This window comes from Geospiza fortis, unplaced genomic scaffold (assembly GCF_000277835.1).
Source record: "Geospiza fortis unplaced genomic scaffold, GeoFor_1.0 scaffold290, whole genome shotgun sequence".
NCBI classification, from domain to species: Eukaryota; Metazoa; Chordata; class Aves; order Passeriformes; family Thraupidae; genus Geospiza; species Geospiza fortis.
The window spans coordinates 35,772-46,771 of record NW_005054678.1 but is presented as its reverse complement, the minus strand read 5'-3'; the positions used below and the strand labels follow the sequence as shown (position 1 = coordinate 46,771).

The 11,000-nt window shown below is 52.2% G+C and overlaps 1 pseudogene; it reads right to left on the bottom strand.

Moving 5' to 3' along the window:
• LOC102043268 overlaps window positions 1-11,000 on the bottom strand; it is a 33,677-nt pseudogene that overhangs the window by 10,188 nt on the left and 12,489 nt on the right.

The following is an 11,000-nucleotide window of genomic DNA, read 5'->3' as shown; positions in this document are numbered from 1 at the left end:
TCCTCCCATTCCTCCACTTCCTTGTTCTCCTACTTCCATCCACTCTTCCTTCATCCCTCTTCCTCCATCCCAGCTCCTCCTCCCCCAAGGACCCCTTTGGCCCCCCTCCACCCAAACCTATCACATCCTGCAGGGGAAGCAGGGATGGAGCTGGGGCCGGTTGGGCTGGGGCAGTGCTGGGCTCTTGCCTGCTCCCACCCACTGTGGGGGAAGCAGGAAGGGGAATGGAGGGAAAAGTGATGGGTGGAGATATAAATTTGGGGGTTGTGGTCACCCTGGGTGGGAGCTTCCAATCCTTTGGTCTGGAGATCTTGAAAAGGGGGAATGCAGAGATGGATGGGGGATCCCCAGGGATTTTGGGGGCAGGACAAGGGATTGTGTGAGTCCCTTGCTGAGGGGAAGAGGGTCTGGCTGGAGCCCCCTGGTGCTCCTGGGGCTTTCGGCTGGAGAGTTGGCATAGGCTCAAAAGGGCTCGATCCCACTTCAAAATCCTCAATCCCACCCCAAAATACACAATCCCACAGAATCCCCAAAACCCATAGAAGGGGTGGGGATGGAGATTGGGACTGGTGGAATGAGGGAGAGATTCTGCTTCCTAGAACAGGGGAGGATATAGAGCAATAGGCAGAACTGGGGGGTTTCCCTCCCGGCATTCTCCAGCCCTTGGCATTCCCAGTTGCCAGGTCCCTTGAGGGAATCCAACCCCTCCTCACCATCCCCCTGTGTTTAGCTCTTTCCTTCCCACAATCTCCACTGGCTTCTTCTCTTGGATCCACTGACTCCTTGCTCTCCCCTCTGTACATGCAGACACTTCTCCATCGATAAATATTGTCCTCATGTACTCTGTGAGCCTGTAAATAATGGACAAGGCTTGGCAACCTCAGGACTGGAATTTTGGGTGTGTGTTGTTGGGATTTTTTAAATATCAATGTCTCTTCTCCATTCCCTTTCCAGGTTGGGAGGATGTAAACACAGCTCCAGTCTTTCAGTGTCTGGGGTGTGAGCATTTAGCACCAGAGACTGTGCCAGGCACGGAGCCACAGGGACGCTGGAGGGACATTTACCTGCCCGCCACAGCCTCAGCTGGGCAACTACAGCCTGTGCTGAAAACAGCCACTGGCAGAGATGATTTCTGATTAATCTTGTCTGCCTCCCAGGAACCAGTTTGAAAAGAAAAACCTCTCAATTTGCTGAGGCAAAGAAAAAGAAAGGTAGTATTGAATAAAATAAAAGCAAGGCCTCTTGGGGCAATGGTTGTCTTTAAAAAGCCAAAGCCAACATTATTCCGTATTGATTGAAAATCTAACTTTTGATTTCTCTGTTTTTCATATCTGTTGTCTTCTGGAAAGTTGTGGTAGTGGAGTTTGGGTTTTTTTTAAAGCAGAAATGCTGAAATACATCTAGGTAAAGAAAATAAATAGGAAATTTTCCCCTTCCCCTAATCAAATTGTGTGGTTTGTCAACAGAAGGATTGAGACTGTATGTCCAGCAAGCCTGTGCCATTCCAAAGTGCTTTCCCTTGAAAGGACAGCTGTCTTTTCCTTTGTGGAAAGGAACAAATCAAAGTTATCCTGGAAACAGAAGCTGTCCCTCCTTTTTTCCCTTCTTACAGGAATGCAAACATGTTTTGTTCTGGTGAATGCTTTCCCCATTGAGGGCAGCCCATCTCCAGCCCAAATTCCTCTCTTGCAGGAAAGTCTCTTCCGCAGACACAGAGCTTGAGCTGACAGAGAAAAATGGGACCTCACAAGAGAAGCAAAGTCTTCTAAGGAGAGCAGAATTGTTCAGGTCAGAAAAGAGCTCTGAGCTCAAAGTCCAACCATCAACACAGCACTGCCAAGGCCACCACAACCATGTCCCCCAAGTGCCACATCTACAGATGCTTGAAATGCCTTCATGGATGTGACTCACCCTCAGCCCTTATAGCCTGTTCCAGTGCTTGACCACGCTTTCAGGGAAAAAATTGTTCCTCTGTCCAATCTAAGCCTTCTCTGGCGCAACTTGTGGCCATTTCCTCTCGTCCCATAGCTTTTCTGTGGGGGAAGAGACTGATTCCCCCCTTGCTGCAGGCGCCTTTCAGGGAGCTGTGCCCTGCTGACTCCTGCTCAGCTGCTCTTGCCCCACACCCCAGGGCCCTTTCCAGCCCCTGTGCCCCAGGCTCTGCAGGGGCTCCTGTGACCCCAGCGCAGGATCTGACACCGGGCCCTGGGGAACCTCCGACCCTCGGCCTCAGCCCATCTCTCCAGGCTGCTCAGATCCCCCTGCAGAGCCTTCCTGCCCTCCAGCACAGCAACACCACCCACTGAAGACAAGACTCCAATTGCACCATACTTATTTTTTTCCGTTGAATTCCTTGATTAGAGCAACAATCACCCACCAACCTCCCTGACTGCTCAGGACCTGGCTGTGCTGCCCTGACCTAACCTTCAGAGAAAGAAAGGATTGGGTTCCAGCCCTGTTCTCAGCACTGTTTTACTCCTGGTGAGGTGACAGCAGGAAGGTTTTGTTGTCTTTGCCTTGGGAATTGTAGATCACAACTGCTGTTGCCCCTCTTCTGGCTGCCACCTGAATTTTATCAGTACAACTGCAATTGCCTCTTTCAATCAGTGCTACCCACGGTGCTTTCACAATGGGGAACTCAGTATTTTTGTCACAGGACTCATGCTTAGCAGATTTTTAAATACTCACAAGTGCCTGAGCACTAAGCTGAGGACAATTAAAGCCACACAGGCCACATTCACAGCACTCATATTCACAGCCCTGTTACTGGTGCTGGTGAAATAGAATCAATTTACAGAGGCCATCACAGAAATTGCCTCTGGAGTGTCAAAAAAAATGAAAAAATCCACCAGGAGAAGGAAAAAACCAGAACTTATTGGCTAACTTCATTGCTTCTTCTGAGCAGCAGAAAATAGAGATGACACCTAGCTGGGTGTGAGTGTGGATCTGCTGGAGGGTAGGAGGCTCTGCAGAGGAACCTGGACAGGCTGGATCCCAGGGATGAATCCAACGAGGTGAGGTTTAACAAGTCCAAGTGCTGGGTCCTGCACTTTGGCCACAACAACCCCTGCAGTGCTACAGCCCGGGGACAGAGTGGCTGGAGAGCAGCCAGGCAGAAAGGGACCTGGGGCACTGATGGACAGCAGGCTGGACAGGAGCCAGCAGTGTGCCCAGGTGGGCAAGAAGGCCAATGGCTCCTGGCCTGGATCAGGAATGGTGTGGCCAGCAGGAGCAGGGCACTGATTCTTCCCCTACACTCGGCACTGGTGAGGCTGTTAGCGTGCGGAGACATATAATCACACAGGCAATTATATGTAGGTGCTTTTATTAAGAGCTCTGGGAATCAGGGGCGCTTTCGCCTCAGATCTGATCCCACCATACATTGAAGAGGAACGTGTTTTTATATTCTATCGTTATATAACTTACATGTTAATTATTAAACTTATATTGTTCTATTGTATACATAGATTTTTAGCTAAACATAGCTCTCTTAAGTTCCCAGTGTAGTTTCTCATGATTCTTCCTATGATTATATAATAATTATATTTAATTACTAAACAATCATCACATCTAACAATTATATCATTTATCATACTGCTTACGTGAATGCACTGATCTGAGAAAACACAAAGCCTAACATTTTCAGAATCTATCTTTAGCATTTTCCAAGGTCCCATTATCAAGGCCACGCCTTGAGTGCTGTGTCCAGTCCTGGGCCCCCAATTTAGGAAGGATCTTGAGATGCTGGAACATGTCCAGAGAAGGGCAGCAAGGCTGGTGAAGGGTCTGGAACACAAGTCCTGTGAGGACCAGCTGAGACAGCTAGGAGTGTTTATCCTGGAGAACAGGAGGCTCAGGGGAGACCTCATCATTGCCTGCAAGTCCCTGACAGGAGGGGGCGGCCAGGTGGGGTTGGGCTCTGCTCCCAGGGAACAGTGACAGGACAGGAAGACACTGCCTGGAGCTGCACTGGGGAGGTTTAGGCTGGGCATTAGGAAGTTCTTCATAGAAAGTGTGGCTGGGAATTGGGATGGGCTGCCCAGGGAGGTGGTAGAATGACCGTCCCTGGAGCTGTTTAAAACTGGATGTGACACCTAGTGCCATGGTCAGGGTGACAGGGTGGTGTTGGGTCATAGGCTGGACTTGATCTCAAAGGTCTTTTCCAAGCTGGTTAATTATGTGATTCTGTGATCCTGGCCTGCATGGCCCCAGTTTTAGGGGAAACCCCTCTCCAATTCCTACAAATACCCCCAAATCCTCCCAAGCCCTAAATTTTTCCCCCAAATGACAGTAAAATCATTGAGTTTAGAGGTCTTTGTTCAATTTCTTTATTTTTATTACAATTTCATGTTTTTGTAGGGAATAAAAATGGATGAAATAAAATCAAGCTCAAGAAAAGGAATTACTTGTCAGCATCATGAGAATATCTGTAGGGTTGGGTTCAGTGCAGCAAGGAGCCTTTGTTGGAGGGGTTTCCACCCCAAATCTTGGTCTTTGCCCAAATCCATCACTATTTGGCTGTGGAAGACACCTATGGGCCATAGAGAATCAGAATAATGGAACCACTGAGGCTGGAAAATACCTCAAAGACCATCCAACATTGCTTGACGCCACAGGAAAAAAGGATTGGATGGAAGAGCTGAGACTTTTAGGGTTGAAAGTCAACAAATCCACTCTTCCCAATGAATTCTTGATGTCATTCTGAGTCCCAATGGATGTGCCTGCCCCTGCCTTCACCCAGGTGCCCACAGGGAATCAGGAGGATGTGGAGACCACCAGCCAGGTGTCTTCTCAAAAGAGTTCACCCAGAATAGGGGTCACCAGGGATCTGCCCAATGGGGGTCACTGGGGATCACGCAAAGCAGATCCTCCCATGGGGGATGGAGTTGGAGCAGTGCACAAAGCTCTTCTTGCACTCGGGGCACTTGCAGGATTTCTCTTACAGGTGGGTCCATTTGTGTGATGTCAAGGCAGAGCTCTGTCCCTTCCCACACTCCCCACACTCATAGGGCCTCTCCCCAGTGTGGAGGGTGCAGGGTGAGGGTGAAGTTGTGCTTGAAGCCCTTCCCACAGTCAGGGCAGCGGAAGGGCCTCTACTCCGTGTGTGTTTGCTGATGCATGAGGAGATTTGACCTGGTCTGAAACCCCTTCCCACACTTGGGACACTCGTAGGTCTGTTCCTCACTGTGGGTCTTCTTGTGGCCGATCAGACTGGATCTATGGCAGAAGCTCTTCCCACATTTGAAGCATTTGTAGGGTCGTTCTCCCGAGTGGATCTTCTGGTGCTGGACTAGGACTGAGCTCAGGCTGAAGCTCTTCCCACATTCCCCACACTTGTAGGGCCGTTCCCCCGTGTGCTGGCGCATGTGGGGGATGAGCTGGGAGCTGCAGTTGAAGCTCTTCCCACATTCCAAGCACTTGTAAGGCCATTCCCCTGTGTGTACTTGGTGGTGAATGAAGAGGTGGGAGGTGTGGCTGAAGCTCTTCCCACATTCCAAGCACATGTAGGGCTTTTCCCCAGCAACAAGCTGCTCATGGACCACCAGAGTGGATTTCTGGATGAAGCAATGGGGGGATCTTTGCTCCTCAGAGCACCCGGGGCTGGGTTTGGAGCCCTTCCTTGTGGGGGATTCTTTTGGCTTTTCCTTCCTGTTGGATTCCTGCCCCTTGGAGCCACTCAAAATGGCCTCTTCCACGAGATTCTGCTGTGGGGATTTGTCCACCCTGGTCTCCATCTGCAGCTCAGTGCCTGGGGGAGGAAAGAGAAGGAGAGAATGGGAGGGAGGGAAGGGAGGGAAGGGAGGGGACATAATCTGTCCAACTTTTCAGCACTAGAGTGAGAGTCATATCTATTTAGGAAGGAAGTGGCGGAAGGAAGTGGCGGAAGGAAGTGGCGGAAGGAAGTGGCGGAAGGAAGTGGCGGAAGGAAGTGGCGGAAGAGGAAGGGAGGAAGGAAGGAAGGAAGGAAGGAAGGAAGGAAGGAAGGAAGGAAGGAAGGAAGGAAGGAAGGAAGGAAGGAAGGAAGGAAGGAAGGAAGGAAGGAAGGAAGGAAGGGGATTTGCCTCCGTGCCAGAGGGAAGGGGAAGGAAATCCATCTCTGGCAGGATGGTGTTGGCAGCAGAGCTGTCCTGCAGCAATGTTGGGCTGGGAGATGGAGCAGGGGAGAGGGGAAAGGGGCAGTGACTTCCTCCTCACCTGCCTGCCTGGCCTGGAGCATCTTCCTCACTGCTTCCTCCTCCTCCATTTGGCCAAGCCTTGGGAATAAGAAGTCAGGTTTTGAGGGGGAAAAAAGGGGTGAACACATTGGCCTGAGAGTTCCTCCTGCCTGAGTCCGTCTCTAGAAGTCACAAAGTATCTTGTGTCCATGAAAATCACCAGAACATCAAGACTCAGAGGAAAAAGATCCCTCCCTGGGTTTTCCCCTTGAGGATGCTGCGGGTCCTGCATATATTGGAGGTCTCCTCCAGGTTTCCCAGGAATCCCAGGGATTCCCCCCACGTTGGGGTTCTGGGAGTCCCCCTTCTGCGGGCTGCTGAGGGAACCATGGGTCCCCCTCTCTGGGGTGGCACTAAGGGATGTCGAGGGTTTTGGGGTCCCTCCTCCCCTGACTCTGCTCCGGGGTGCCGGGGGTCTCGGGGGTCCCCTCCCTCTGGAGTCTCCACTTTGGTGTCCCACGGTGTCCCCCACTCCAGGCTCATCCCTTCTCTGCTGCCCCTTCTCCAGGCTCCCGTCACTCCCGGATGTCGGGGTCCCCCCTCTCCAGGCCCCCATTTCAGGGTCAGGGACTCCCGGGGCTCCTCCCTTTTCGCGTTCCCCCTCTCAAAGCTGCTTCTCTTCCCCCGCCTGTACCGGGTGAGCCCCACGTGGCTCCGGGGACTTCCATCGCCCACCTATCCGGCAGCTGCACCGGGAAACTCCAAAAACAAAACCTCCCAGGACCCCCGCAGGATCCGCCCATAGGGGGTTTCCAGTCAGCTTTGGACTCCTGTAAGAACCAAAAATCGCTCCGCCCGCCCCGTGCTCATAAAAAGAAACAGAAACCGCCAAAGATACTTCGGGCGAGCTCCAAATATCCCTCCCTCCTTCAAAAAAATCCTGCTGGGACCGCCCAAGATATTCGGGGCGACGTCTCCCTCCCCGCTCACCTGCGGGATGCTGCGGGGCGATGCTCCCGGCGCGAACGGGCTGCAGAGCCAGAGAGCGATGGACGCACGTGATGCCTCCTCTGGCTGCTCCTCTTCTTGCTCCTCCTTTACCCCTCCTCTTCCTCCCGCTCCTCCTCCTCCTCCTCCTCCTCCTCGGATCGGGGCCGCCTCCCTGCGGGGCCGAAGCCGCCCCACACCGTGATTGAAATCTTGGGGCAGATTCCAGTGAAAGGACTCAGCAGGACCGGTGTAGGAATGGTTACAAAAGGCACGGGCCTCGCCGAGCTTTGCAGCCCAGGAAATCCCATTCGGGGGAGTTTTGCTCTCTGTTCATGACGTGGTTTGAACGCAGCAGAGAGCAGAGCCAGGAAACGTCACCGCCCATTTGTGCAGGCCGTTGTTGTGCAGAGACAGCAGCTCCCACATCCGCCCCCGCTACTCCAGGCTGACGTGCTCCACCTGGCAGCTGCAGGTGACCCCACACTGGGGGGGGGGTTTCCAGCAGCACCAGGAGCTGGTGGGTCCAGTCCCCATTGGGGACCATGTCGGTGGCCAACACAAAGAGCTCCTGTTGGCCCTGGAACCACCTCAGCTGGATGTGGGCAGGGTAGAAATCCATCACGGAGCAGAGCAGGCGGCCGGGGCCGGGCTGGGAGCTCGAGGGGGGCACCAGAGAGATGGACACGGTGGGATGAGCAGAGGGCTTGGGGACCCCCCCAGTGCGAATCTACGCCTCTCCCCCACCGTCACCAAGCCGCAAAGAATCGCTCCAGGGAACGAGTGCTGCAGGACAGAGAACTATCCTTTCTCTCCCCCCTTTCTCGTTCCCCAAATCTAAAGACCCCTTCTAACACAATTGGGATTTCCCAGCCCCGTGCCCTAGTCTTTGGGGATCCCAGCCCCTTCTTTTCCCCCATTCTTTTGCCCCTTCCATACAATCCCACCAATCCCGAACCCCCTCCCCCGTGCTTGGTTTTGGGGGTTCCAGGCCCCTCCTGCTTAGTCTGGGGATCACATTCCCCCTTTCCCTCTATTCTGGCAGCTCCTGTCAGCTTTTTCTCTGGGAGAAATCCCTGAGTTTTGGGATTTTTGGGGTGCAGTTTTGGAGGGGGACAGTTCTCTCTGGCTTTGCCCTCCCTGCTGTGGCCCCTCAGCTGCCCCTGACACCCTGGGGGTGCTGGGATTTCCCTCCTGGGGACAAGGACGTTCATCCCCTTCCAGGAGCCCAATGCCCAGCTGGGGCTCCAGGTCAGGGGGTCCTTGAGCAGCTGCCCCAGAACCTCCCCCAGGGTCTCCCAGCACACCCAGAGCCACTCGGCCTGGGGTCCCCAAAGGCCTCAGCAAGCCCCAGGTCCCTCCCAGGAACCCTCAACTCCCTCAAACCCAGCATCCCCCACATCCCCCGCAAGTTCTCCCCATGGCACCGGCCATGGCCATGTCCCCACATGTCACTGCCCATGTCCCACCATGTCCTCACCCATGGCTGTCTCCCCACCCTGTTTCCATCCCTATCATTGTTCCCCACATCTCCATCCATGCCTGTGTCCACCCATGTCCCTATGAATGGCTATGTCCCCCTCCATGTCCATGTGTCCCCATGTTGCTCTCCATGTCTCTGTCCCACCATGTCTGTGTTCTGCCATGACCACACCCATGTCTTAGTTCAATGTCTTTATTTTTACCCCTGTGTTGGATATTTTAAAGGGAAGAAGAGAAAATCAAGCTTAAAAGAAAACTATTTCCATGTCCGTGCCGGCTGAGCTTCCACCTGCTTGGGTGGAAGGGAAGAACTTTTTTTGGTGGAGTTTCCAAAAACTGTCTCCAAAATTTTGGTCTTTTCCTTACTTTTTCATCATCTGCCTGTGGAAGACGCCTTCAGGCAACAGGAAATTAAAATCATGGAATCCCTGAAGTTAGAAAAGACCTCCAAGACCATCCAGAACTCCTTGATGCCACCAGAAGATAGGATTGAACGCAAAAGATGTTCTGGGGTTGAAAGTCAAGAAATCTGCTCTCCCCAAGGAATTCCCATTGTTGGTCTACATCCTGATGGATGTTCTGCTCCCTGCATTCGTCCAAATGTACCCTGTATAACACAGACAGTGACAGCACATGGTGGAGTGGGCAGAGGGATGATTCCCCCCCACTTATTTTAGTGAAGTTTTCACAACATTCTCCATTTGCTGTTTCCCTTTGCAGCTTCACCCGTTTCTGTTGCAGGGTCAGATATCCTCCCCCTGGGCTCTGCCTTGAGCTGTGCAAATTCCATCAGTGCAGGCAGGCAGAGCTTGGGGTGAGGGGCAGAGGGAATCAGCCCAATTCCTGCCCCAGGCAAGAGGCCCAGGTACATTGTCCACACTTTGCCCAGCAGTGTTAATTTGCATTTCTAAAGCTCCTCTCCTGGCTGCCTGGAATGAAGCTTCTCTTCCAGGGAAGCCATTCTGTGACTCACATGTGGCCCCCTTAAAAGCTTCCTTTTTTTTTTTTAACAATACAACATTAACTTTTTACCAGTTCAAGGGTCACCTTTAAAGCTCTTCTAGTTTTTAAAAATGAGGCCTGAAGTTGAATAGAACCCATACCAAAATTTTGCCGTCACAACAGCCACACACACACCTACAAAAAAAATCCAAAGCCATAAAGATTTTTTCTACTTCTTGTCCTACGACTAAAAACTGACTCTCACATGCCTAGCCGAACACCCCTAATCTAACTGGCAATATAAAAGTAGGATTATTAAGAAAAAACATTCTAATAGTGTAATCTTGTCACCAAAACTGCAAGAAGAACCAAAATTCTTCAATAATAACTTCCTTAATTCCCTTCCTTAATAACAATATTTCTAGTGTTAGAGAATCAAGGCATTAATTGATTCTGTCCAGGATGTGCAACAGAAATCATTTCACCCAGATATAGCCCGGCTGTGCAGAGAAACATCATTCCATGACATGTGGGTTTTACTAGATTTATCCTTAAGTTTTTACCATCCAAAACCCATTGAAATTGTTTATTGTTCATTGCTTCCAAGTTGCCGAGTTCTTGTTTAGCATTTGGTTTCCTATAGGACGCAGATTTCTTTGCTTCTGATATAAGTTAGGTCCACACTGCTGGATTTCCTTCTCAGCCTTTTCCAGCCCAGGTGTCTCCAGCTGTGCCGGGGGCAGTGTCTGGGGTAGCTGTTGGTTGCTGTTTGCTGCTGGGCGTTGATGTTTTGTTGCTGCTCGTTATCTCTGTGGGTGTCTTTTGGGCTGTTCCCAGTCTGTTGAGATGTTAAACTCATCTCCATTGAGTGGAGTAACATCCCTTAAAAAAAACCAAAAAAACTTCATAATTCCTTTCCCCAAGGCAAAGACAAACCAAGCCTGAGTAGAGAAATAGGATGTAAAAGAACCAGAATCGGTCGATTTTGCAGCAGTGCAATGGCAGGCAGCCCAGTGTGTGGGTGTGAGTGAGCCCCAGAGTGGAATTGTGCCGTGGTGTTCCCCAGCAGCTGTGGCAGTGCAGGCGCAGCCAGCGCTGAAGCTGCAGCAGTGGCAGCAAGGCTTGGCCCCGGTGGCTGGAGATGGCAGAGGAGGGTGGCCAGGATTGCAGAGGATTCCAGCAGAGGATGTGTGGGCAGGCGCAGGGGCTTGGCCCGCTGTGGAGCCCTGGCTGCTGCTGCGTTGCCTTCAGGGCAGGCTCAGGGGCGGCCTCCCATCCTGGTGCTGCAGGCGGGAAGTGCAAATCTCCGGGGCTTCAGAGCCCTTGAGGCCAGGCTGAGGGGTCCGCCCGTGTTGAGCTGTGCTGGCGGCTGTTTGTGGCCTCAGGGCCACTTGGCATGGGCCCCTTGGCCAGCAGTGGTGCTGCTTTGCACTC